The 27,144-nt window shown below is 36.6% G+C and overlaps 1 protein-coding gene across 4 annotated transcripts in view; it reads left to right on the top strand.

Moving 5' to 3' along the window:
* SNX13 (sorting nexin 13) overlaps positions 1-27,144 on the top strand; it is a 154,726-nt gene that overhangs the window by 5,743 nt on the left and 121,839 nt on the right. The window contains exon 1 of one of the 4 annotated variants that reach the window (XM_035020687.1): positions 26,914-27,025. The exons of the other annotated variants lie outside the window; for them this stretch is intronic. The gene's annotated coding sequence lies outside the window, so the exon portion shown is untranslated. Of the gene's footprint in view, positions 1-26,913; positions 27,026-27,144 lie in introns of those variants that run through there. 4 annotated transcript variants of the gene reach the window in all.

The following is a 27,144-nucleotide window of genomic DNA, read 5'->3' as shown; positions in this document are numbered from 1 at the left end:
TGCCGAGCAGGGAGCCGGATGCGGGACTCGATCCAGGGACTCCAGGATCATGACCTGAGCCGAAGGCAGTCGCTTAACCAACTGAGCCACCCACGTGCCCGATTTATTGGTTTTTATATATTGACACTAATTGTAGCTTTTGTGGTTAACAAGATACAGATGGGAAAAGGCGGACTCTAGCACTTTTAGAAATCCCAGATTAATAGTTGTTAAGGGAATAAAATTTTGTGTTTCAAATACATTTTACAGATATTTGCACAAAGGAAGTTCTTTCGGGATTTTCAGAGCTTTTGATAGGTGATTTGCTCTCAAAGGTGATAGAGTTTGCATTCTGTTGCAAAATTGTTTAACCATGTGATGGGTAATTTTATTTGTCAGCTTAACTGGCCATAGGGTGCCCAGATTTAACAGTATTTCTGGGTGTGTCTTTTAGGGTGTATCTGGATGAGGATGAGATTAACATTTGAATCAGTGGACTCTTTAAAGTAGATTGCTCTTCCTATTATGGGTGGGCACTCTCTAATCCCTTGAGGGCCTGAATAGAACTACAGGTAGAGGAAGGAGGAATTTGCCCTTTTTTCCCCTCTGCCTTACTACTAGAGCTGGGACATCACATCTCATTTTATCTTCTTCCCTTGGACTGGGATTTAAATCATTGGTCCCCTGGTTCTCAGGCCTTTGGACTGAATTACCACTAGTTTTCCTGGGTCTCCAGCTTTCAGATGGCAGACTGTGGGACTTCTCAGCCCCCATGATCATATGAACCACTCCTTCATAATAAACCCCCTTAAAAAAAAAAACAAACTATTATTTCCTATTGGTTCTGTTTCTCTGGAGAACTCTAATACAGAGACTTAACAGAGTTTCTTGTGTGTCTCTCTGGGAAATCCTGAGATGTGATGAGTTGTGCAGCAAGGAAGGATTTTGGGGGCTCTTTTTAACACACTCTTGCCAATAAGTGTTTAGTAAAAAATTATGCCTTGCTTTTGTTAGTATATTTGTTAAGAGAAATATTCTTGGGATGCGTTAATCTTTAAACTACACGAGCTGTTTTTTAAATGATTAATGATACTGTAAAGGCTTCTAACCAGAACAAGAATCATAGCTCCATTGGCACCTAAAGGATGTTAGGAAGTAGGAAAGAGATTTTATAAGGGGAATGGAAGGACATTACTGTCTAGAATGGGGCTGGCTGCTAACTATACACACAACATTGTTTAGCATCTTTTGATAAACCGAGTTGAATATTGCCAACCATTTCTCAAGAATTTTAAATGGGTGGGGCATCTGGCTGGCTCAGTTGGTAGAATGTGTGATTTTGGATCTCAGGGTTGTGAGTTTAAGCCCCATGTTGGATGTAGAGATCACTTAAAAATAAAAATAAAACGGGACGCCCGGGTGGCTCAGTCGTTAAGCGTCTGCCTTCGGCTCAGGTCATGATCCCAGGGTCCGGGGATCGAGCCCCACATCGGGCTCCCTGCTCGGCGGGAAGCCTGCTTCTCCCTCTCCCTCTGTCCCTGCTTGTGTTCCCTCTCTCGATGTCTCTCTCTCTGTCAAATAAATAAATAAAATATTAAAAAAATAAATAAAAATAAAATCTTAAAAAAAGAATTTTAAAGGGCCTTTGATTTATTTTTTCCCTTTTGATTCCAGATTTTCCGAGTTTATAAATAAATTATATTCATAAATATTTTCATTATGTTTTATTAATCTAGCACACATATACTCCTTGTTCATCATTCCTGATCAGTAGGTTGCTAGCTAGTTGATAAATTTCAAGCAAAAGCAAATATATGTGACATTTTAGTTACGCCCTACAACTTTATATTAAACATGTCTTCCATTCAGTATTTTGAAATATTAAAATAGAGGTTTTAGTTTTTCATAACTATCCTTGGGAGTCCTAGATAGGGAGATATCAGTGTATATGACTCTGGTGTTTGGATGGATTGTTCCAAAGTTTGTTGACCAGTTTTCTATAGACATTGATAAAAAAATATTTTCTTAACTAGTCTACTGTATGTTTATGATTAAAAGTGTTATGTTGGGTGCCTGGGTGGCTCAGTCAGGTAAGCGTCTGCCTTCGGCTCAGGTCGGGATCCCAGAGTCCTGGGAATCAGTCCCACATCTGGCTCCCTGCTCAGCGGGGAGTCTGCTTCTCTGCCCCTCCCCTGGCTCATGCCCCCTCTCTCTCACTCCTGTCAAATAAATAATAAAATCTTTATAAAAAAAATAAAAGTTACATTAATTGCTACAAGTTTATGAAATTATTTTATTTGGGAAAATACAGAATTAAATTTGGGAGAAGAACTAAGAAATAAGTAGAAATGTTTGTAGTTTTAAAGATTAAAGGTAGGGACGCCTGGGTGGCTCATTCGGTTAAACATCTGCGTTCAGCTCAGGTCATGATCCCAGGGTCCTGGGAGTGAGTTCTACATCGGCCTCCTTGCTCAGTCGGGGGGAGTCTGCTTCTCTCTGCCACCACTCTTCCCCTGTGGCGTGTGCGCGCTCTCTCTGACAAATAAATAAAATCTTAAAAAAAAATAAAGATTAAAGATATTGGTTATATGTCATAAGGCCACTGGAAAACCTATTTGCTTTTCATCTCTTTATGTAGTAATTGCCAGCATATATATAGCTTTTCACAGCTTACTTAGGTTTAGTCTCATTTCTAGTGTAACTGTAGAATGAAGAGAAATCTCTTAAAGGGAGAAGAAAAAGGTTATGAGAGGAGGTTCGCTTCAGGTGGAATAAACCAAGCTGTGTTAGCTGAATAATAATGGAAAAGGATGAGCTTTTGGAAGAGGAAGAAAATAGGTTCTATCATGGGGAAGTTTTCAGTGCTGATCACTCAATAGCTAGCCATTTGGGGGTGAAGCTAAGTGACTTTATGGCATTCCCTGAGTGAGGGTCTCAGAGTATGGTTTTTACAATGTGTTTTGAAATTTTGTGGTTTTACAGACCATTAAGTGTCCTCTCTATTGATGTTAATCTGAAATTGACTTTCTATTTCTCAAGTTTAGTTGTGTGTTTTTTTTTTTGCCTTTTTTTTTATTATTATGTTATGTTACAACACTAAATATTTGGGAGGAGAGGGAACTTTGAATTAAAGCAAGTGGACAGCTTTTAAACTATTTTACCTAAAAAGGGGGTTAAAATTGAGTGAATAAATAGGCTGGACTCGTGGTGGTGATGCATCCTCATGTCTATCAATAAATCACACCTACCACAGTAGTGAGGCAACAGACAACCTATATGTTAAGTAATATAAGGATGAGTCCCGACTTCACTTATTTATGATGTGACATTAGGGAAGTTGTTTGAAATTTTTGAGTCTTAGTTACCTTGTTTATAAAATTGGATAATAGCACTTCCTAGCGGCTCTCATATTGTTGTGAAGATCAGATAAAATGATAGAGTACAACTTTGTAAATTGTCAATCATTATACAAGTATTAGTGGTTAATACATCAAGTTCTTTTTCTGTATGCCTTGCACTGATATGAATCCAAGTCCTAGGCTCCATCTAGCATTATGGCTCATTGGCTTCTTAGTGGGTGAATGGATGGAGCCCTGGAGAAAGAGGGTGCCTCCTGGCTATTGGTGCAGATACAGGGGAGGCAGAGAATAGATTAAAAGAAGTGAAAGGAAAAAAAAAAAAGTAGACTTAGAGCCTGTCTTGCAAACTAGTAATGAGGTTAGTTTCCTGTGTAGTTGGTAAACTGATTCCAAAGCATTTTTGAAAAAGAAGTTCTAAAAAATATTTTGAAAAAGGTTACTTATTTGAGGGTTAGCAGTCATTTCTACATATTAAATATTTGTGGGAAAAGAAATTATCCTAAACAACAGGAAAACCTGTTGTTTAGGATAATTTCCATAAGGCTTTGGTTATAACTTGCACTAGAGATTAATTTTTGTGGTTTAATTTGTTCACCAAACACAAATACACCTACTGTGTGGTAGGCACCTGAGAAGTTCTGGTGTTGAAGCAGTGAGTCAGATCTGAAACCTGCCCTCAGGAAGTTCACTATCAGAGCTAAATTGTGCCAGTTTGTCAGTCATTCAGCTGAAGCCTTGAGGTCTTTTGTCAAAATAAAACCGGTAACATAATTAAAGGATGAAAAATTAAGCGGAAGAAAAGGTTGGAGTATGTAATTAAAAGGTCATTACTTGCATTAGCTTTATAACTCCAGGTAAAACTACCAGTTTGGATGAGATGGCAGCTCTAAAATGAGTATCTCCTTGCTATTGAAGAGTCAGCCCATCTCTCCTTTCTGTATTTGCTTCAAGCTAATTCATAATAAATGGAAAAAAAAAAAAAAAAAAAAAGAGAACAGAGAGGCAAAAAAATCTGTGAATTTGTCATGTTCTTTGTTTTTGTTTTTTTCCTGAAAAAACTCTTTAAATCTCCTTAAGGGGTCTACCATAGTCTACTGAAGGATCCAGCTGAATTCTGTTACCCTGATGAAAGTAATGCTTAGTCTCCACCCTCATCTATTATATATTCATTTATATGTTTATTTTGTGTTTCTTCCTTACTGATTGCAAGCTCCTGAAGATGGGGCTTACAGTTGTGTTCCCAGTTCCTGCTCCTCATTAAATATCTTTTGAGGGAATAAATGTTAAATATTCTTTTCAGTAAGATTAAGGTAAAAGTGAAAAATAATTAAGACAACAATTGTCTACCATAAATTAATGCTATCACATCAATTACCTTTCAAGGTTTGGTTACTATCAGTGTCCATTAGATAGTTTTTAATAGGATACTGTGGTTGAATATTGTGTTTGGGATCACAAAACAGAAATTTGACCAAAAAAAGCTGAACACCAGACTTTTCTTTAGAATGTTTTTCTGTCTTAATTTTTCTTACAGGTAAAAGTATGGTTAGATTGATCTTATTTTCATATGACCAATTACAAATGCAAGAACAACTTAGATTTTATCTTGTATATCTTAATACTTAATTTTTATTATGATTTTATGTGTACTACTTAAAATTTGTATTCCTGAACTAGATAAAACTTTGTTTCTCACAGTACAATAATGCTGATTTTTGTGGTGTTTTGTTGAGTGTTTCACAGTTTGTATAGACTTTAATGCTATCTTGAAAGTCTTCAAGTTTGAGGAAAAATTTGGTCATGGGTTTCAAAAATTTGGAAATTTGGGGGGTACATTTTCAAAGAGGGCAGCTGCTACCATAATCTCTTGACTAAAAAGCCTCTCTGTGTCATTGTTAGAGACAGAACACTGTTAGATCATTTCAAGCCATCTACAGTTCCATTATAAATTCAGAAATGATATGTACCAGAAAAGTTCAATGAAACAATTCTGTGTTCAGCTTTGAAAATTAAACTGGTTTATGATCTTTAAGTTAGTACCAGACACATCTGGAATAATTTACTGTTGTTGGTTTATTGCACTGTTTTCTCCCAATTTCCTGAGGAACCTTTTTATCTGATGCATCTGTGAAATCCCCAGTCTTGCTTTTGCTTTTCACTGGAGCGCTGCATGATTGGAGAGTCCTTGGATGTTACTATGCTTAAACCTGAATTGGTTTTGCTCCTGGAACCCTGGAGCTATTTTTAGCCTGGCTATGGTTTGGCACTAGGGAGTGTGTGATTCTTTGTATTGTGACTTTTAAGGCTAGAGTTGAGTGACAATGTGCATGGGTGGAGAATGGCTTTTGGATTCACTATCATTTGAGGCTTGGAAATTATAAAACTGATTGAAGTTGTGCCGTGTTAATGGAAGAATTAAATATGAAATAAAATTTCATCTCATTTTAGTTATTACATAAATTTTGGGCAGTAATTGGTCTGATTTTAAGATATGTGTTATCCAGTGTTTCTTTAAGTCATAATATTGTACTTTAGATTAGTTCTTGATGTGTCTTCTCGAGTTTATTTGAGATGGTATATTTTTCTCAGGGTATTTAATCAGACTGCAGTTATTAATATAACAGCTATTTTTATGCCCGATGTTAATTACTAACATCTGACACATTTTCTTTTTTTTTTTTTTTTTTAAAGATTTTATTTATTTGACAGAGAGACAGCGAGAGAGGGAACACAAGCAGGGGGAGTGGGAGAGAAAGAGAAGCAGGCTTCCCGCCAAGCAGGGAGCCTGATGCGGGGCTTGATCCCAGGACTCTGGGATCATGACCTGAGCTAGAGGCAGACGCTTAATGACTGAGCCACCCAGGCGCCCCTGACACATTTTCTTGAGGTAGCACCTAAGTGCTCAACACTTAAACCTTTGGAATAGTCAAATCCTGGTCAAAGCAGAAAAAGAGGAAATGGGATAGGGGGAGGTTGAAGGCAGCTTGAAAGGTGTAACAACAAAGAAAAAAACCCCTGAAATATAATGTATTTTACAAAGAGTGGGTATGTTGATTACATAAAAATTTTAGAAAAATCAGTTAGGTTTCAGAGTATTTTGTAATTTATTAAAAGTGTGTTTTATGAACTAAAGCTCAGCAAGTTAATGTCTGATAACTCAGAATATTGAATCAAGTAATAGGCACTAATGCAAAATTTAGTATGATTATCTTTGTACTGGGGCACAGAGTGTTAGTCATCTTTTTTCTACCTATCTATAAATCTTTATATGCGTACATATATGTATTTTCTAATCACAAATTGAACATTCTAATTTCTGAAGAGTGTATGCTGAAGATTAAGAGCGATGGCTGGTGTCAGATTATTTGGATTTGAATCAAAGTTTTGTCACTTTAGAGCATTTTGACTTTGGAAAGTTATTAACTTTTTTGAACCTTAGTTTTCTCATCTGCGTGACTGTAAATTAATGGTACTTACGCCAGTTAAGTATTAAGTGAAATGACATGTTAAATCCTGTGAATAATGTTTCCCACAGTAACATTCAGTAAATACTAGGTTTTATTATTTCTTCAGATGTAAATAGCAAGTAATTTATTTTCATAACTTAGAATTTAGTGTTTGAAGTTGTTTTCTGTGTTCTTTGTTTCATAGTGGAGGTTTTAAAAAGTCAAATAAAACAAAGAAGTCCTCTTTGATCCAGATGATCCAATTCTTCCCTTTCTAAGTTTTTACTAACTTTCTAATTTATGTATTACGTTGAGAGCTAGATTTAGACTGAATTTCAGGAGGAAATCGAAGAGGTGTTACCTGTACAATATGAATTGGTCATAACTAGAACTTTTGACTAACCGGTATATCTCTTCTATATTAAAGCTTTTACTGTAGGTGAATGAAAGGGAAAAAGTTGTAGTACAATTTCATATTTACTGGCTTTAAAAATGCCAGTGTTACATAGTTTTCCGTTATGAGAAGTACTATGATTCTTGTCATTTTGATAAAGTTTTACGTAAAGTAGCTTTGAATTTATATAAGCTCTTTTGGATTGTTCCTTTTATAGGGAATAGGCGAGGAATGTAAAAATCCTTTGTTTAAAAAATATATATAGTGGCGTGATTTGTATTAGTATTGTGTAGTGAGTTAAGGAAAGGACTGAGGGCTATGTTATTACAAATAAAATTTGTACTTACAAGTCTAAATAATGGATACTAAGCATATACATTATTTCAATCCCTTCATACAACAGCCGCCTATCTACATTCATCCAATAATAAACTTATACACAAGGAGGGGGTGTTCCTGTTATAAAAACATTTTACTTAGCTGGAGATTACGCCATCAAAATCCTTTGTGGGTGAATCTGTATCTTTCTTTATTTTCCTTTCTGTACTTATTTTTTCCTTCTTGTTGGTGATGCTTTGTGGATGTGTTGATTATTTTCCCTTGCTTCTTTTATTATTCTCCTGTCTGTAAGCTTGCAGCTTGCCCTCTCAGGGCTTTTCCCCTAACCTTTACCCTTTCCTCCCTCTTGCCAATAAATTAAACAGGCCATTTTCATTTTTAACTTACCACGAATGGGTATAAAAATATTTTTCTGTTGTTAATTTAAGAGGTGAACAAATAAAACAATATATATATATTTAAAACAATATAGTGCAGTATAATTTTTTTATGATGGTATGCCTCTTGTCTGAATTTATCTTCATTAAAGAGACTCATGATCTCTGAGTTAATGAACACTGTTGAGCTTTGTTTTTTTATTGTGAATTAAAAGGATCTTGGAGTACTTTCAGGGTCATTGTTTTGATATTGAGTTGTTACTGTACAGCTGTTAGGAATGTGAAGGAAATTTATATGTATCTGTGCCAACTCTAGAACATACCCTAGAAGTTATCTGAATACTATTACTTACAAAATCTACATCAGATTTTTAAAGACTACAAGGGATTTAGGATGTTAGTGTCAGTTTAGTTACTTCAGGTTTTTCTGATAAATTGAATTTTTGAATCTCAATAAATCACTTTTATTTTATTATTCAGACATTGTGTGTAGAATCTTGCCCATCCCCTCCCTGCTTCCTTTAAAAAAAGTCACTTGAGAGTCTGTGTAAAATAACGGTTCAAAACATGCTTGAATTTTAAACCAAGCTCAGTTCATGGCCCAGTTCTATGAGTTAGCTGTTTCCTCATCTGTAGAATAGAGTTAGTAATATAACTTATGTCAGAGTTGTTGTGAGAATTAAATATATATAAAGTGGTTAGCAAAGGTCCTAGCCAATACGAAGCACGTAGTAAATGGTGGCTCTGACTGTTGTGTTAGAGGATGCTCCTTTCCATAAGAAGAAACGGTAGAAGATTGGTGAGAGTTTATGGCTAGGCTTTGCATTAAAGATCTAGGTCTCTCAACTGTGATAGGCTTGTGTTGTTTTGATTTACCCTTGGATGATGTATGATGGCAGAAAGCAAAAGTTGAGTTTGAATATTGAAACTTGCATTCGTGTATTGTTCCAGTCATGTGTGAATGAGAGAGAAGAGGGGCCATTTAGGAATATGGCCTGATTTGTCTTGCTTTTGTGCCTGTGAACTGCTGTGCTAAAAGTTTTGTGGATATTAGTAGAGGAACACTTTTGTACTTGGAAATCTTCAGCTGTATTAGTTAAATTCATTCTTTATAATTCATTTTTGTCAAAGGCACTGAATATGAATTGCCATGTAACTAAGCTTATTTTTCAGTATGAGGTAATGATAGGGAATGGTCTTGATTTTCTTAAAAAAGATTTTATTTATATATTCGTTTATTTATTTAGAGAGCATGCATGCGCATGTGGGAGAGCCAGGGGAGGGGCAGAGGGACAGAGAGTATCTCCAGTAGGATCCAGGCTGAGCAGGGTAGGGCTTGATTTCAGGACCCTGAGATCATGACCTGAGCTGAAATCAGGAGCCACCCAGCTGCGCCAGAAAATGGACTTGATGTTTGAGAATCTTTATGTAGTATAATGTGGCCCCAAAAAGGTAGGTAGACAGTAGACCAATTGTTGGGTTAGAAAAGCCTAGTGCAATACTGTATTATATTAGAACAATACATTTTATTTTAGTTTAGTGATGTAGTAAGGTATTCATGGAATAGGAAGAAAATTACTGAGAAACCTGGACGTTCAAGATTTTAATTTTTTTTTTTTAATGTTTTCTTTCTGGTCTTGAGGAATATAGTGGAATAATGCCCTCTTCCCCAATAAAACATTTCCATCGTTGTTTCAAGAAATGTAATGAATTCAGACACTCTCCATTATTTAGAAAGAACATCTTTAAAATTATTTATAGAAATATATAATATATAAAGTATATATAAAATATATAATTTTAATCAATTTTTTAAAGTGCAGTTTTTCAAACATACAGAAACCTTGAAAAATAATGCTTTTAGCACTCATGTACCAAGTACCTGTATTGTTAACATTTTGTCATATTTGCTTTATTTCTGACTCTTCTGTGTGTTATTTTTGTTGTTGTAGCCGAATCATTTTAAAGTAAATTGCAGATATTATGTCACTTCTCCTTAGAATACTCTCATAATCTCCCAAGAGTATGGATTTTTTTTTGGTTTTTTAAGTTTTTATTTTAAGGGGTGCCTGGGTGGCTCAGTCGTTAAGTGTCTACCTTCGGCTCAGGTCATGATCCCAGGGTCCTGGGATCGAGCCCCGCATCGGACTCCCTCCTCCGCAGGAAGCCTGCTTCTCCCTCTCCCACTCCCCCTGCTTGTGTTCCCTCTCTCGCTGTGTCTCTGTCAAATAAATAAAATCTTTTTTAAAAAAAGTTTTTATTTTAATTCCAATACAGTTAGCATACAGTGTTATATCAGTTTCAGATGTACAATATGGTGATTTAACAATTCCAAAATTACCTGGTGCTCATAATGACAAGTGTACTCCTTAAGCTCCATCACCTGTTTAACCCAGCTCCCCACTCACCTCCCCTTTGAAACCATCAGTTCTCTATAATGGTGAGTCTCTGTTTCTTGATTTCAACCCTCCTCTTTCCGCTTTGCCTGTTTCTTAAATAACACACATGAGTGAAATCATAGGGTATTTGTCTTTCTCTGACTTATTTCACTTAGCATAATACCCTCTAGCTCCATCCATCTCATTGCAAATGGCAAGATTTCATGCCTGGATAAAATTCCATATATTATATATGCACACATTTCACATTTTTATCCATTAATCAGTCAATGGACACTTGGGTTGCTTTCATATCTTGGCTATTGTAAATAATGCTATGATAAACGTAGGGGTGAATATATCCCTTTAAATTAGTGTTTTTGAATTCTTTGGGTAAATACCCGGTAGTGTGATTGCTGGGTTATAGGGAGGTTCTATTTTTAACTTTTTGGGGTACCTCCATACTGTTTTGCGGAGTGGCTGCACCAATTTGCATTCCCACCAGCAGTGCACTAGGATTCCTTTTTCTGTACATCCTCACCAACACGTGTTGTTACTTGTGTTGTTGATTTTAGCCATTCTGACAGGTGTGAGGTGCTATCTCATTGTGGTTTTGATTTGCATTTCCCTGATGGTAAGTGATGATGAACATCTTTTCATGTGTCTGTTGGCCATCTGGATGTCTTCTTTGGTGAAATGTCTGTACATGTTTTCTGCCCATTTTTCAATTGGATTATTGGGTTTTTGGGTGTTGAGTTGTGTAAATCTTTTTTTTTTTTTAAGATTTTATTTGAGAGAGAGTGAGTGAGAGAGAAAGCATGAGTGGGGGGAGGAATAGAGGGAGAGGGAGAAGCAGACTCCCTGCTGAGCAGGGAGCCTGCCTCTGGGCTCCATCCAGGAACTCCAGGATCATGACCTGAGGCCTAAGGCAGAGGATCAGTTGACTGAGACTGAGCCACCCAGGTGTCCCAGAGTTATGTAAATTCTTTATATATTTTGCATACTAACCTTTTATCAGATATGTCATTTGCAGATGTCTTCTCCCATCCCATGGGTTGCATTTTAGTTTGTTGATTGTTTCCTTCTCTGTACAGAAACTTTTTATTTTGATGTAGTCCCAGTAGTTTCTTTTTGCTTTTGTTTCCCATACCTGAGGAGACATAACTAGAAAAAAATTGCCATGGCTGATGTCAAAGAGGTTATTGCCTGTGTTTTCTTCTAGGATTTTGATAGTTTCCTGTCTCACATTTAGGTCTTTCATCCATTTTGCATTTGTTTCTGTGTATGGTGTAAGAGTGGTCCAGTTTCTTTCTTTAACATGTTGCTGTGCAGTTTTCCCAACACCATTTGTTGAAGAGATGGTTTTTTTCCCATTGGACGTTCTTTCTTGCTTTGTTGAAGATTAATTGACTATATAGTTGTGGGTTTATATCTGGGTTTTCTGTTCTGTTGATCTCTATGTCTGTTTTTGTACCAGTACCATACTGTTTTGATTACTGCAGCTTTGTAATATAATTTGAAGTCCGGAATTGTGATGCCTCCAGCTTTGCTTTTCTTTTTGAAGATTGCTTTGGCTATTTAGGGTCTTTTGTGGTTCCATACAAATTTTAGAATTGTTTGTTCTAGTTCTGTGAAAAATGTTGTTGTATTTTGATAGGGATTGTATTAAATGAGGATTTAAAAAAGTAGACAGCATTATTGTCACACCTAATAAAATTACCAATAATTTCCTTTTATCATTGAATATTCACTATATTAAGATTTCCTCAGTTTGAACCAGAATCTATTCCAGCAATATCATTGTTAATATATTTAATCCAGAATAGGTAATCTCTTCATCTTTCTTTCTCCTTCTTCTCTTTTTCCTCTTTCTCATCCTCTTTTTCCTCCTCATTGTTGTGAATGATTGTCCTGTGCATTAGGATGCACACAGCAACATCCTTGGCCTCTGTGCTAGTACCTTCTTCTTTACCCCCCCCCCCCCCACCTTTTGATAACCAAAATGGCTTCATATGTTGTTAAATGTTTCCTGGGGAGCAAAGTTGTCCCTGGCTGAGAGCCACTGCATTAAAGGTAGTACTCCTTCTTCACTGTAATTTTTTAGATATTTATTCCTTAGAATTGTTTTTATCTTGAATTGATTCTGTTCCATTTTTGTGTGTCTAGCCTGCTTTGCTTATTTATGTACTCTTTTGTTGTTTAGCTAGCAAGTGGTAATTTAAAAACTGGTTTTATTGAGATATTATTCACATACTCTACAGTTCACTCAAAGGGTATAATTCAGTGACTTTTAATACAGAGAATTACACCTCCATTGCTGCAATAAGTTGTAGAACTCATTACTCCCAAATAGAAAAACCCTCACCCTTTAGCCATCATTCCCAAATCTTCCTTCTTTGAGCCCTAGGCTATCACAAATACCTCGCTATGGCTTTGCCTATTCTGAACATTTTATATGAATGGAATCAGAATATGTAGCTTTTGTGACTGGCTTCTTTCACTTAGCAAGTTTTCAGGGTTCATACATGTTGTAGCATATATCAGTACTTCAGATTTCTTGTATTGCCTAATGATATTACATTGTATAGGTACACCACATTTTGTGTATCCTTTGATCTGTTGGTAGACATGGGGTTATTTCCATTTTTGTGCTATTCTGAATAAAGCTGGTGTGAACACTTGTGTACAGGTTTTTGTATGGACATGTTTCATTTCTCTTGGGATGTGTGGTAGGAATGGAATTGCTGGATCATATGGTAACTATGTTTAACCTTTTGAGGAACTGTGAACTGTTTTCTAAAGCACCTACACCATTTGACATTCCCACCAGCAATATAGGAAGTTTCTAGTTTCCACATCCTTGATACTCTTTGTTATCTCTCTTTTTGAGAGATAGCTGTCTGGTAGGTGAGAAGTGGTATCTCATAGTGGTTTTGATTTGCGTTTCCCTTACGCTTAATGATGTTGAACATCTTTTCGTGTGCTTTTCATGACCATTTATCTTCATTGGAGAAAACGTGTATTTGAATCTCATGCTCTTTTAAAAATTGGGTTGTCTTTTTCTTATTTAGCTTTAACAGTTCTTTGTATATGTAGAGGTTCGTTATCAGATATTTAATTTACAAGTATTTTCTCCTGTTCTGTGTGTTGGCTTTTCATTTTCTTGATGGTATCATTTGAGTGCAAAATTTTCTGATTTTGATATAGGCCAGTTTATCTTTCTTTAGTTGATTGTGCTTTTGGTGTCAAAAGGTATTTACATTTTGCAGTGTATTTTTTGTAGTTATCTTCAAGAGATAGTATTACTAGTATTGCATAATCGAGACCAAGTAGATAATAGTAGAGCTGAAATTAAGTTGTTGCAGTTTTCTCTAACTTGAATTTTTAAAAATTTTTTGTGAATTTAGTATCATGGAGATGGTGTGTATGTGTTTATAGAAGACTTTACTGAAATTTGAGGGTGATGAAGAGTTGGGTTTACATTGTGCAGTGTTGAGGGGCGCCTGGGTGGCTCAGTCCTTAAGTGTCTGCCTTCGCCTCAGGTCATGATCCCAGGGTCCTGGGATCAAGCATCTGGCTCCCTGCTCAGTGGGGAGCCTGCTTCTCCCTCTCCCACTCTTCCTGCTTGTGTTCCCTCTCTCGCTGCATCTCTCTCTGTCAAATAAATAAATAAAATCTTTACATTGTGCAGTGTTGGATAATTAACAACCACTATGCTCTTTAGTGGGGAAGCTAATAACTACAGTGACCTGAAATTCTGCGGTGTTCCTGTTTTCAGTTGCCCTGTTGAGTGTTCTTCATGGTTAGTCACACCCCTGGAGGAGGAAGAATCCTCCCAGAGCAGAGACACCGTGTATTTCCAACCTTGCCCTCTTTGCCCCTGTAATTTGCTTACTCCCCCTCGCTAAATTCCTGGCTGCATTATCTCGTGATAATTGCAGTGCTTATCCCATTATTTTTTTCTCCTAGCACATTTTGAGTCTCTAGGTCTTAACTTTGGAGATCCTTATTAGGCTGGCTTGTTTCAGCATCACTCTACGTCCAAGAATGTTACTCTTGAGAATCATCTCTGTTTATGGTCTAGCTGCCTTTTCACAGTCACTTGCAGCAGTGTCTGCCTTCATCACCTCCATCTTCCTAATGTCATACTTCCTACTAAACGTTTTAAAATTCTTATTAACTACTTAAATAATTACACCTTGGCAATATACAAATAGTATTTTTTTAAAGATTTTCCACATGCAAATCTGTTTTAAAGGACATGTGTGTGTTAAGCTGTTTCCTCCTTATTACCATAATTTGACCAACTATATGCCTTGCATCTCAAGGATGTTTCATATTTTTTGCTTAGAGGAGTTGTTATGTTATGACAGTCTTTATGATCATAGTTTGCTAGAAATAAATGTTAGTAATAGTGTATTCATTTAAATATTTTAAGTGAATTGTTAATTGAATGCTAATAAAATCAATTAAGGATATGGTGTGTCTTTTGTAGGAAAAGTAGTATGTGCAATCTAAAAATAATGAAGTATTATTTGCACTATAACATGATTTTTGAAAAGTAAACCAATGCAGAAGCATATTTAGTAAAAGTATTGTTTGCTTTTTCCATTTTCAAAACCGTATTTACTTCCATACCTTTCTCTATATTTAAACACACAAGAGAATTTTCTTAAATTTGTAAAAATAAGGTTAAGGTAGTGATGTGAATTACCTTTTCTTGCTTTGATAAGTTTCTGAATTGTTTATCTAATTTTTCCAATGATTCTTGTTTGTTAGTATACTTTATACTGTTATCTTCCCCCTACCCTATAGATAGCAGTTACTCAATGAACTGATTTGACACAGAAACCAAGGATAAGTGGAACCTAAGTGTTAAGATGCCAGTTGATGATCAGAAAGGAAGATAAACTGTTGAAGATTATTACTGGGGAAAAAAAAATCTTGATTTATATAACACTGATTTGATGATTGATCAGGATACTGTGTGTTCAATATATACTACTGAGAGCATACTGCATGAGCCAAATGTTATACTTGGCACCAAGAATACATCAATGAACAAAACATACACAGTTTATGTCCTCATGAGACTTATAGCATATGGCATATATCAGGAAATAAACAATTTCAACATAATGTGATAAATGGGGATATTGGCAAGAGAGTGGTTGAAATGGTGAACTGTGGAGTCCGGTGTAGATAGGGAAGTGGATACAGAAGTGGGCTAAATAAGGAGAAAGTAGAAGAATCAAGTGTCTGCAACTCCGAATGACAAAAATAGATACAGTTGGTATAACTAATTTAGAGCTGGAAGATTGTAGTCAGAGAATAAGATAATTAATTTTCACATTTCCCATTCAGAGAAGACAAGGTGATGATGAAGTCTAGAGTGTGGTCTTACAGTGGCTAAAGTAGAGTTGCACTGGAAGTTGGCAAAGGTGAAATATTAATGATGTTAAAAGTAGAGTGATGAATGGATTATCCATATGTATATTAAATGATTCAAGGTTATGTAGTACTTGGGATAGAGAAGAATGTTGAGTGTCACATATCAGGAGTTTCGAATGAACAGTTAGGCGTGCCTTCGAGATTAGTAGTTCCTCCTTGTGACCATGTTGAAATAACTTTGGGAACTTAACAAACTACTAATGCTCTTACCTTAATTTTGCTGCACCTCGGAAATCCTAATAGCTAGCTCTCATCCCCAGCTCTTCTGATTTAATTTGTGTGTGGTGTAATCTGGGCAACGGGACTTTAAAATCCCCCCAGGTAATTCCAAGGTGCAGGAATTGCACAAGGACAGAGGTTCTTACAGGAAACTGACTGGGAGTTATGATTGGGACCATGACCCTGCATTAAAAAGTCGGAGTAAGTGATAAATGAAAAAATAAGCAGCCTTTGAGAGAAGTGACTTTTATTTAAAGCAAATAGTGAAGTTTTTGAGGATGTAGGTGTGTGTTTTTTGTTTGTTTGTTTAACCATGGAACAGCGTAAACCTAGAGGAAAGCTTTGGGTGGGAGGGAAGCAGTGGGAAGTTGGATAATGGAGGAAAAAGCAAGAACAGTACAGTGGTTAGTGTACAAGAGAGTACTGATAACTGAATACATTTATCTTGGTAGTGACCAAACATAACAGGACATAGTGGGTTCAGAATTGATGTGGAAAATATATTCATTCCATAGTGGATGACAGTTGCTAATTGGGTAAATGGTTCTCAGGAGTCAGTTTTGACCTTGATGGGTTGAACATCATAGGAAACGCTAGCCTTGTACCCTTCTCTTTGTTATGGGGTAATGGGGTTTGGACTGATTGAGCAAGATCTGTGGAGAGACCCAGAGTTCTGGGCTGTTGTTCCACAGGTTCCCTGGGGAGCAGTTAGAGGCCTGGTTTGTTTGTTCTGACACTGGCAGGTGGCAGCTTTGGAGTGTCAAGGCTTGGTCCATTCTGCATAGCATAGTTCTGCACACTCACTCTGCTGCTTATGTGTGTTTGGCACTCTGCTGTACCTAACACCGGCAAAACCTTTACTCTTTCTTTTACTCTTGATGCTTTTCAGAATGATTGTAATTGTCCAGTTTCAGATTTGTGTACAGCTCTTGATGGGTTTTATTTTTTCCCAGTGTGCAAGAATTGGAGTAGACTTAGAAATTGGCAAACTTCCCCTTATTTATACGTTTGAATTTTGTTTTTTGTTTTTTGGTTTTTTTTAAAGATTTTATTTATTTATTTGAGAGAGAGAGAATGAGAGAGAGAGAACACATGAGAGGGGATAGGGTCAGAGGACGAAGCAGACTCCCTGCCGAGCAGGGAGCCCAGTGCGGGACTCGATCCCGGGACTCCAGGATCATGACCTGAGCCGAAGGCAGTCGCTTAACCAGCTGAGCCACCCAGGCGCCCTATACGTTTGAATTTTAAGTATAGAGAGTCGAAGTTCAAGTGAGTTTCACAAAGAAACCACTCAGCTTCGATTAGCTAAGGTATAATGGACCTAGAAATTTGTAATTGTTAAACTGATTCAAATTTGTTGCGAGAATAAATGGGTTAATTGCAGCTCATTTTATTAATTTGACATGTAACTTGATTTTCTTGCACTGTTAAACTTGGAAAATGTGATCATCAGACCTCCCTGTCACAGAGTGCAGCAAATTCTTCTTTTAAAATGAAAGCTTTTCAAATTATAATACTTGCAGTCTGAAAGAGCTACCCTAGTTATGCATATGTACTATGAAATTAGTTTTGAATGAAGAGTTGATTCAAAACATTTAAAAATTTTTTCAGTATATTTTTGGTCAAAATAAGGTAAGTAGTTATGTAGTAAATTTAATAACAGCTTGATGTAGAGATAAGAAAATTGTATGCTAAGTGGAAAACAAGACTTGCATAATTATAGTGTATCATGTTAACTAGTAATTAAAATCCATGTGCTTTTACTAAGCAAAATATATGTCATGATTAAAGCTTTTATGCTTTGTTTAATTAGATGATTTTTCATACAGTGATCTTACTTCATATGTGCTTAAATTATGAAACTAAAAGTAATTTTTTGAGGCTATGACACCAAGTAGATGAAGCCTATGATAGGTCATGGGGATTTAGGGTACATCAAAAGGATGCTTGTAACAGCTGGGTTATTACATGCATTTTTATATCTTTTGTATTCATTGTTTTCAAATGTACTTATCAAGGTGGAAATTGAGGCACAGTTAGGCTAAATAGTGCTCCTTCTTGTTTTCTTTTTGGATTGCATTCATTGGCTTTCCTGATATTAAGGTGGATATGAATGGTATCCATTTTTCTAAAAGTCAGTTGATATTTATTTAAAAACTACACAGCAAGTCAGTTGTCTTAGTCATCTGTGGTTTTATCTCACAGTTCAGTGTTTTTATTTTTTTGTAAATATTTTATTTATTTATTTGACACAGAGAGACACAGCGAGAGAGGGAACACAAGCAGGGGGAGTGGGAAAGGGAGAAGCAGGCTTCCTACTGAGCAGGGAGCCCGATGTGGGGCTCGATCCCAGGACCCTGGGATCATGACCTGAGTGGAAGCCAGATGCTTAACGACTGAGCCACCCAGGCGCCCCTCTCACAGTTGAGTTTTAACAATACAGATTCAGATGATTCATAGGAATGTTAAGATTTTTCTTTGGCTGTGATAGCTGACATCTTTTGGCTTGAAATTCTAGGCCAAAATGATTTCTACTCTACTGTTTGGTGGGAAATTCTGGTAACTCAGGTCAACATTTGTTATGTTGGAGTATATCCAGAGCTGCTTCCTGAGGAAACCTTTGGCTTTGCTTATTTGTCTTTGCTGTTTTCTCCACCTTATAAAAGTAGGGTTGAGAACACTAGTCTCTTTAATTTTTATGGTTTATTTGACTTATAGGTGTATGTGGATTAACTCTAAATCAGAAAGCTAGACAACCAACACGAAGCGATCTCAGGCTGTATGGTCCCAAAGCCCAAAAGAATTGATACTCTTTAATTTAGAGTTAAATTTGGAGTTAATTTAGTCTAACCTCTCTTCTAGATTGTCTTTCATCTATTTTTTATTTGTTTATAATTGTGGTTAGATTCTCTAATTTCTGCCCTTGGATATAGTTTGATTGCTAGAAAACTATAATCTTAGAACACATTAGTTTTACTCTTTGCAGAATTGCCTTCATTGAATTGACTTTTAATGTTTATGTCCACTTCTATTTAAAGTCATTATGAGAAGCAATTTTGTTAAACTTTCTAATGACTTTCCTGCACAACTGTTGTTGAGAACATTAACCAGTACTTCATGCTTTGTTTTTCAGGTAAATTCCTATATGATACAATTCTTTAAAAATTCAGAGCTGCAGATATAGAGCACCAGTTAAATGAGAGGAACCTTGGATATCATCTGTTTCCAACCTGTTTACAGATGAAGAAATTGAGGCTCAGAGAGGTCAGCTATAAGTAGCTGGCCTAGAACCCGGGTCTAGAAATTGTGTCTTCTAACAACTGACCCAGTTTTTTTTTTTTTTTTTAATTTTTAAAAAATTGAGGAGAACTTGAAATTGACATAACAGAGTTAACCATTTTAAAGTGAACAATTCATTGGCATTTAGTACAGTCACAGTCTTGTGCAACCACCACCCTGTCTAGCTCCAAAACATTTTCATCACCCCAAAAAGAAGACTGTATTCATTATAGTTGCCCCCCATTTTCTCCCTATTCCCTCACTTCCCAGAGGTTGGCATCTGTCATTCTGCATTCTGTTTCTATGGATTTATCTATTCTAGATATTTCATATAAATGGAATCATACAATATTTGACCTTGTGTGTCTGGCTTCTTTCATTTAGCACAATGTATCCATGTTGTAGCATGTATCAGTACCTCATTCTTTTTTTTTTTTTTTTTAAAGATTTTATTTATTTATTTGACAGAGACACAGTGAGAGAGGGAACACAAGCGGAGGGAGTGGGAGAGGAAGAAGCAGGCTTCCCCTGAGCAGGGAGCCCGATGTGGGGCTCGATCCTGGGACCCCTGGGATCATGACCTGAGCTGAAGGCAGATGCTTAACGACTGAGCCACCCAGGCGCCCCTACGTCATTCCTTTTTTATGGCCGAATAATACTCTTTTGTATGTAGATACCATAATTTGTTTATCCATTCATTTGTTGATGGACATTTGGGCCACTTCCATCTTTTAGCTATTATGAATAGTGGTGCTGTGAAGATATATGTGCATGTATTTGAGTTTTCAGTCCTTTGGGGTATATACCTAGAAGTGAAATTTCTGATCATATGGTAACTGTTTCATGTCAGACCTTATCATTTTACATATCCCCCAGTTTTGTTTGTTGTTTGCTTCCCCTCTATTCCACTATGGTAAGATCATGGTGGCTTGAAAAGAAAATGAGCCAAAGAAGAGTTTTGTTTTGTTTTTTTTTTAAAGGTATGAGCTCTCACTTGATAGGGCTTAAGCAGATTTTCAACCATGTTTATTTTTTTTTTCCTAGTTGTTTATTGGTTTATTGAATTTTATTTTGGTTTGTTCTTTTCGTTTAAACTGAGTTGAAATTGTACTTCTTCTTTTCCCTTACAATATTTATGTTCTTAGAACCTTTGAGAATGATTTTAGAAGTCTAAATAAATGTCAGTTTATTTACTGTCATTTATTTATCAAAATAACATGGAAATAATCAGAAAGAATAAATAATATGGGTTATTTTGGGTACTTTGGGTACTTTCAAGAAGTTATTTGTAGGTTTTAATGGCCTGAAGTACAGGTCAAATTTCTGTGTCTTCCACTTGTGTTTTGGGGATCAATTGGCAAGGCTTGGCAGTTTGTTTTTTTATCTCAAAAATTTTGGGACCATCCCATCACTTTAATGTCTTTATTAAAACAGTGCTTTGTATTACACTTGGTAGATGGATTTTTTAGAAGATTTTAAGTAAATGCTTAAGATGGGTTAAATAGTCCTCAGATCTCTTAAGTTTTTGAGGTAAGGCTGATTTTCATTTAGTTAGACTAAATAATGACCCTCTGTCATTATTGAAGTCTGCCAATTTTTTTCAGTATTTCATTTTTTATTTCATTTTAATTGTCATAAAATGGCCCTTACTAAATTATCTCTTTTCCAAGAAAGAAAAAAAAAAGTTAAGCTAATGTCAACTCTGGAAGAAGACTTAATTGAGTTTTCCTGTTAACAGAGAAAATTTCTTACTCCAAATAAGAGTATAAACCTATATTTATAGTCCTTGAGGAAAGAATCTGAAGGTCATTATTATTATTACTATTATTATTATTATTATTTTTGCTTTAGTTTTAGAAGCTAGAGATCTAACAGGTACACAGAATGCATTTATTTAGCTTTATGAAAAGTCTTAGGTATATTAGGCTTTTTTTTTTTTTTTAACATGCAAAGCATGGAATTACTTTAGATGACAAGAATTTTATTATAAAGATACATGATGGAATCAGTAAAATAAGAGCTTTATTAGATATTCATGCTTCACAATAGAACAGACATGGCTGCCCTGCCTGGCTAGCTACCTGGTTACCTTGTGACCGACCCTCTTTAGAATTAGACGTTTGTTAATCCCTGTGCTAGTGCTTTGCTATTACAGTTGACTTTCTGTTACTGTGTTACTGTTGCTTTTATCCCTCTTAGCACCAACTGACAGTTTTAAGAGAAGATCTTATTGGTCACATGAGAGTCCCCATTTTCTCTAGGCTGTCTGTGTTATTTGATAGGGCTTTACTGCCAGGCCATGTTACAGAACATTAAATCAGCTATAGAAATCCACCGTTATAGCTGTCTGTGGTCCTCCATGGTGGGGGTCATTTATGTGATTCAGAGCGTGGTGCTGTATTCCTAAGGAATCCCTCAGAAGATCATTTAAGGTATGGTAGGCAGGCATTTTTGAGCAAAGTCCAAGAAGGAAGGCAGTGTATCAGGTGAGTACCTTGCTTGTCTAGAAAGAAAGTTTCATAATTTGACATAGTTACTACATTTGCTTTGGGTGCTGCTTTATGGATTTCTGGGGTCTTAGGAGAAAGCCATTTTATACTCCCAAGTTTACATCTTTCATGTAGTTAGAAAAATTCACAAGACACTTCCAAAGGGTTGCTTTAAGAGTTTATATATCTTTGAATTTGTTGTTATGTGTACACATGTACACACCCCTCACACGATCATTGCAAGTTAATTTTTAAGCCATTTAAGTATAGGAGGTCTATAATCCAATTCTGTCTCTTCAAAGTGAGTAAACAAAAGTTGAGAGCATTTCGATTGCCCAGATTTGCATGATGTCTTAGAGCAGAGCTATGATTAGAAGCCAGAATTCCTAACTACTTCTGTGTTAAAGTTTGTAGTGCCTATTTAGTGACTTAGAAAAAACAAAAACGGCTCTGTGTTCCTGGCATTTATCTAATCTTATTTAGGACTTTCCAGTTGGGAATCTTGATTGTAAGGAACAGAAATATACCTCCATTACCTCATATAAAAAGGAGAATTCAGGGAAGTAAAATGGAATGCAGCTGGTCCTATGGGAACTAAAAAGCTAAGGTCTCAACTCTCTGTTTCCCTCTCTTCCTCTCCCTCCCTCTCTCCTTCTTTCCACCCCCCTTTCTTTCTCACTCCCTCCCACTTTCTTTTTCTCTCTTACAGGTAACTACGAAGTCTCTCATCTCAGCTTTTCAGAATGTATTTGCTTCATTTTCAGTTTTTCTCTCAGTTGGCTTCCTTGCTTACTTATTGGCCTATATGTCCCTTAAAATGGCCACCCCAGCCCCAAAATGTACGTATTCTTTTTCAGGTTCATTGCCCATCATTGACTGGCTACAATTTGTACATTTTCAAGTTACTGAGAGAGAGAGCCTAGTCAGATCATTGATGGAGCCAGGTCTCACAAGGTATACATTGTCTGTTAAACAGTAAGTTGGCTTCCTTTGTGTTAGGTGTACACATACCTGGTCTAGACCAGGGTGAATTTGGGAGGGGGGAAAGGTAGATAGGATAGTATGATTCTTGGGGCTTGTGGATAACAGAATGGGATAGGCAGATGAAACCTGCCTTTTATAGATGTAACAATTACTGGTTTTGTATTTCAAACAAAAATTTGTTTGTTTTATAAACTCCTAAATAGGTCTTACATTTGGATGACAAAGACTGAACAGATCTTAGCATGGGACATCATATCCTATACATTTGTGCATTGCTAAGTTCATTAATTGTAAATGAATCTCTGAAGTCATAACTCTCAAGTTATCACTTCTAGATACATGCTTCTAGGGGATATTTCTTTTTAGCTCTCCGCCCCTTTTTTTGTCAGATTGTTTATCGTATAACAAAAGGGGTCTCCTCCTGAATTCATTCATGTATTCATGCATATCACAGACTCTTTGAATTGTATTACATTCTAGGAATCTTGCTAGCTGTGGGGAGATGAAGTTGAACATGGTACATTCCCTGTCCTAAAAGAAACTTTAAATTTTGGAAACAGCTGTCCCTCTTGCAATTAATTAGAGGTTCAGCTCTCTTTGTACCTTTGAGTCACATCTATCTCACCTGTACTCTTTTTCCTAGATATTTCCCTAGAGCCCAACATGCCTGCAAATCTCTTCCCGTTCATTCCTAAACCTACTGCAGTGCGGTTCTATGTTACTAATGTATTGATCCTGCTCTCAGTAAAATCATCAGTTACCTTCTAGTTGTCAAGTTGTCAAGTCCCCTGGATATTTACTAGTTTATATGTTACTGAACTATTCTCTAGCTTTTGGATACTGCTGATTACTTCTTTCTTGGGGAGATACTGTTCTCATAGCTTCTGGGACTCCACCCATTCCTGATTCTTTTTATACCTTTCTAAGCATGCCTTCTCAGTCGTCATTATGGGCTTTGTTTTTCTTTTTCTGCCCCTTAAAATATTTCAGTATTTCATTCTTGACTTGCTGATCTTGATCTGCTTCATTCCAATTTGTAAGATTACTGTTTGTAACTTCAAATTCTATATCTCTAGCCAGAGTATTCCCTTGAAAATAACTTATATTACTATATCCAGTTGCTTGCTGGCTACCTTCACTTGAGATCTTGTGTATTACCCTTGACATGTCCCTTAGTGAACTTGACTCCTTCATCCACAAAACAAAACAATAAACACACTGTTCCCCAACCCTGTTCTCACGTATGTTGTTTGGGGTGACTATCTGTTCAGTCAGTTATTACTCAAGCTTAAAAAGCTATGATGATGGCTTTTTCTCATGCTCCATGCAGTTAATCACAACATCTATTGGTTGAGTCATATAGATACTTCTCTAGTTTATAGACTTTTGTGCATGCCTACTACCTTTCCCATATTTCTGGCTTTTAGGTAATATGACATAATTGCCCTCCTTAGGTTTTTCTGCCTCCAGGTTTGCCTGTTTCAATTTGTGCAGGTAGTTGATAGAATGGTTTAAACTTGTATATCCCATATGCTTCTCACAATCTACTTTTTAAAAACAACCTTCATTGGCTTCCCCATGGAAGTGTTTCTTGCTTCAGTGCCTACTCCTGTTGTCTTCTCTTTAGCAGTTTCCCTGTTCTTTATCTGGCTATGTTCTTTTACCCTCTGAGACTGGTCTTAGGTATCACCTTTTCTGGATACTTCCTCTGATTTGCTGTGCTTTCTTCCCTTCGTGCTGGGTCAGATCACATGCTCCTTCTTAGTGCCTTGTATTAGCTGATGCATGCTATATTGTTTTATATTTATATATATATGTGATTCTCTTCCACAAGACTGTGAGCTTCTTGAGGCCAAGAACAATGCTTATCTTTTAAATCACAGAGCCTGGCTACAGTGGGCATATGATAGACCTCAGTAAGTGTTTTTTTGTTTTGTTTTGTTTTTTTTAAGATTTTATTTATTTGAGAGAGAGTGAGCAAGAGAGGGAGAGAGCACGAGTGGGAGTAAGGGGCAGAGGGAAGGGGAGAAACAGACTCTCTCACTGAGCAGGAAGCCTGACACAGGACCCTGGGATCATGACCTGAGCCCAAGGCAGATACTTAACCGACTGAGCCACCCAGGTGCCCTCTCAGTAAATGTTTGATCAATGAATGAAGGAAGCTTCCAGTCTAGAAAAGGCAGATATACATAAATAACTCTGTAGAATTTTAAATAGTGCTATGGAGGCAGAGAATGCAAGGACTGAACGTTCTATCTGCTGAGAGAGATGTGCTTATGAGGGAGGATTTATTTGATGGAATATGTAAGTTTGAGCTAGTTCTTGAAGGGAACTTGATAGATTCTTGCTAAACAGGAAAGGTAATCCATACTAGAGGATAGACACAGGAGAACAAGTTGTACTCATGGAATAACTAGGTATTTCAGAATCTTTTCTAAAGGTCATTTTAACAGTAAGGAGGATAGAATAGAGGGGAGGCAGGAATTGTAGTCTTGCAGGCTATAATAAAGGTCTTGTCTAAGGCTTTAGTGGTGAAGAGGGGAGGTCCCCAAGAGATATTTAGGATATAAAGTATAATTAGTTGGATGTGACAATTCCAAGAGGGGACAATCCAAGATAACTTTGAGATTTATCTTTTCAGTAATTGGATAGGCACTGATGCTCCTTTTAAGGAAGGGAATATAGGAGATATTTAGGGTATGTAATGAGTTTATTTTTGGACATGATGAATTTGAGGTACCCATGAGAAATTTAGGCAGAAGTGTTACATATGCAGTTCAGTGTAAATTTTAGACACTCAAGAGGCATATTTGGGCTGGAGGCATAGTTGTTTTTTTTTTTTAAAGATTTTATTTATTTATTTGAGAGAGAGTGAGAATGAGAGAGAGCACATGAGAGCAGGGAGGGTCAGAGGGAGAAGCAGACTCCCTGCCGAGCAGTGGGCCCGATGTGGGACTCGATCCAGGGACTCCAGGATCATGACCTGAGCTGAAGGCAGTCGCTTAACCAACTGAGCCACCCAGACGCCCCTGGAGGCATAGTTTTAAAAGTCAGAGTACATATGAGGCAGTGAAAAGTAGTAGATTAGAAAACAAGATTATTCAGGGATTACATACGTAGAAGACTCTACGAAAGTGAAAACAGTATCTTGGGAATTGCAGGCTTTTTTTTTTTTTCCCCCTTTAAAGATGATCAAGGGCATACTTGCAAAGCAGTATTAATTTTACTTGATCTCTTTTATTTCCTTTTATTCTTAACCACTTTAACAAATTTCAGAGATTTCCTCCTTGCAGTCCCTATTTATGATTTCCTTGTTTTCTTCCTTCCCTTTTTCATCCATTGGATTCTTCTTCAGTCTATTAGTTTATTCTTCTTTAAGTGTTTGTTGTCAGACTAGAGAAAAGGAAAGGCCTAACTCAGGTATGTGAATAGATTCCTTCATGAAGTAGGTGTATATATTTATACCTTTGCTTCAACTAAGTAATAGGCTATCTGCCATTTTTTAAAACATAATACTCTTGGTTTATCTTTTGTTTTCCCACTTTTGATAATGACATAGTTGTAGACCAGTATTTTGCATCTTTAAAACAGCTGTGAAGTTATGATGATAAATTATATCTTGGACTTAGAATCAGATGGACCTTTCTGCAATTGTTGGTACTGTGGCAATACCGAACCTGAACTGAACTGAATTCTTGGCTCATTTTCATGGGGCTTGTTGCCACTCACTTTTATCTCATTGTTGCCTTGCAGGGATATAATTCTACTGATTCCAGATTTTTCATTTTTTTAAAAAAGATTTTACTTATTTATTTATTTGACACAGAGAGAGAGCGAGCACAAGCAGGGGGAGCAGCAGAGGGAGAGGGAGAAGCAGGCTCCCCGCTGAGCAGGGAGCCTGACTCTGGACTGGATCCCAGGACCCTAGGATCATGACCTGAGACAAAGGCAGATGCTTAACCAACTGAGCCACCCAGTTGCCCCCAAATTTTTCATTTTTTAAGAAAAGCCAGAAATCCTGATTTGTATGTGATGTTTTAAATGTTTATTCAGAATTTTTTTAAAAAAAATACTGTTGGCCAAATAAAACACACCAGGTTTTGATCCCTTTCTCAAAACTTAAATTCTTTGTAAAGAAGATCAACCAGCATCACCTACTGAGATATTTGAGATATGTTTTGTTCTCTTGCATACGAGGGTAAGAAAGGAAACTTGCCTGGAAGCCACGGAAGACTATAGTGGCAAAAGAGACAGGCTCAATCCCTTGGTTTGGAAGATTGAATAATAATTGGGTCTTGAAGTCAAATGGGCTGAGATTTATCCAATCTGCAGTAAGTATCCTGACAGTGAATTCTTGTTACCTTCAGCTCCTTATTTGCTGAGGTCTTGATTCTGAGCACCATGGTCAGTTAGGGAAGATATTTTTCTTATTATTTTATCCTGCATATTT

This window comes from Mirounga leonina, unplaced genomic scaffold, assembly GCF_011800145.1.
Source record: "Mirounga leonina isolate KUSES-001 unplaced genomic scaffold, KU_Mleo_1.0 Mir_174, whole genome shotgun sequence".
Taxonomy (NCBI): domain Eukaryota; kingdom Metazoa; phylum Chordata; class Mammalia; order Carnivora; family Phocidae; genus Mirounga; species Mirounga leonina.
This window is presented reverse-complemented; position numbering and strand designations above follow the sequence as displayed.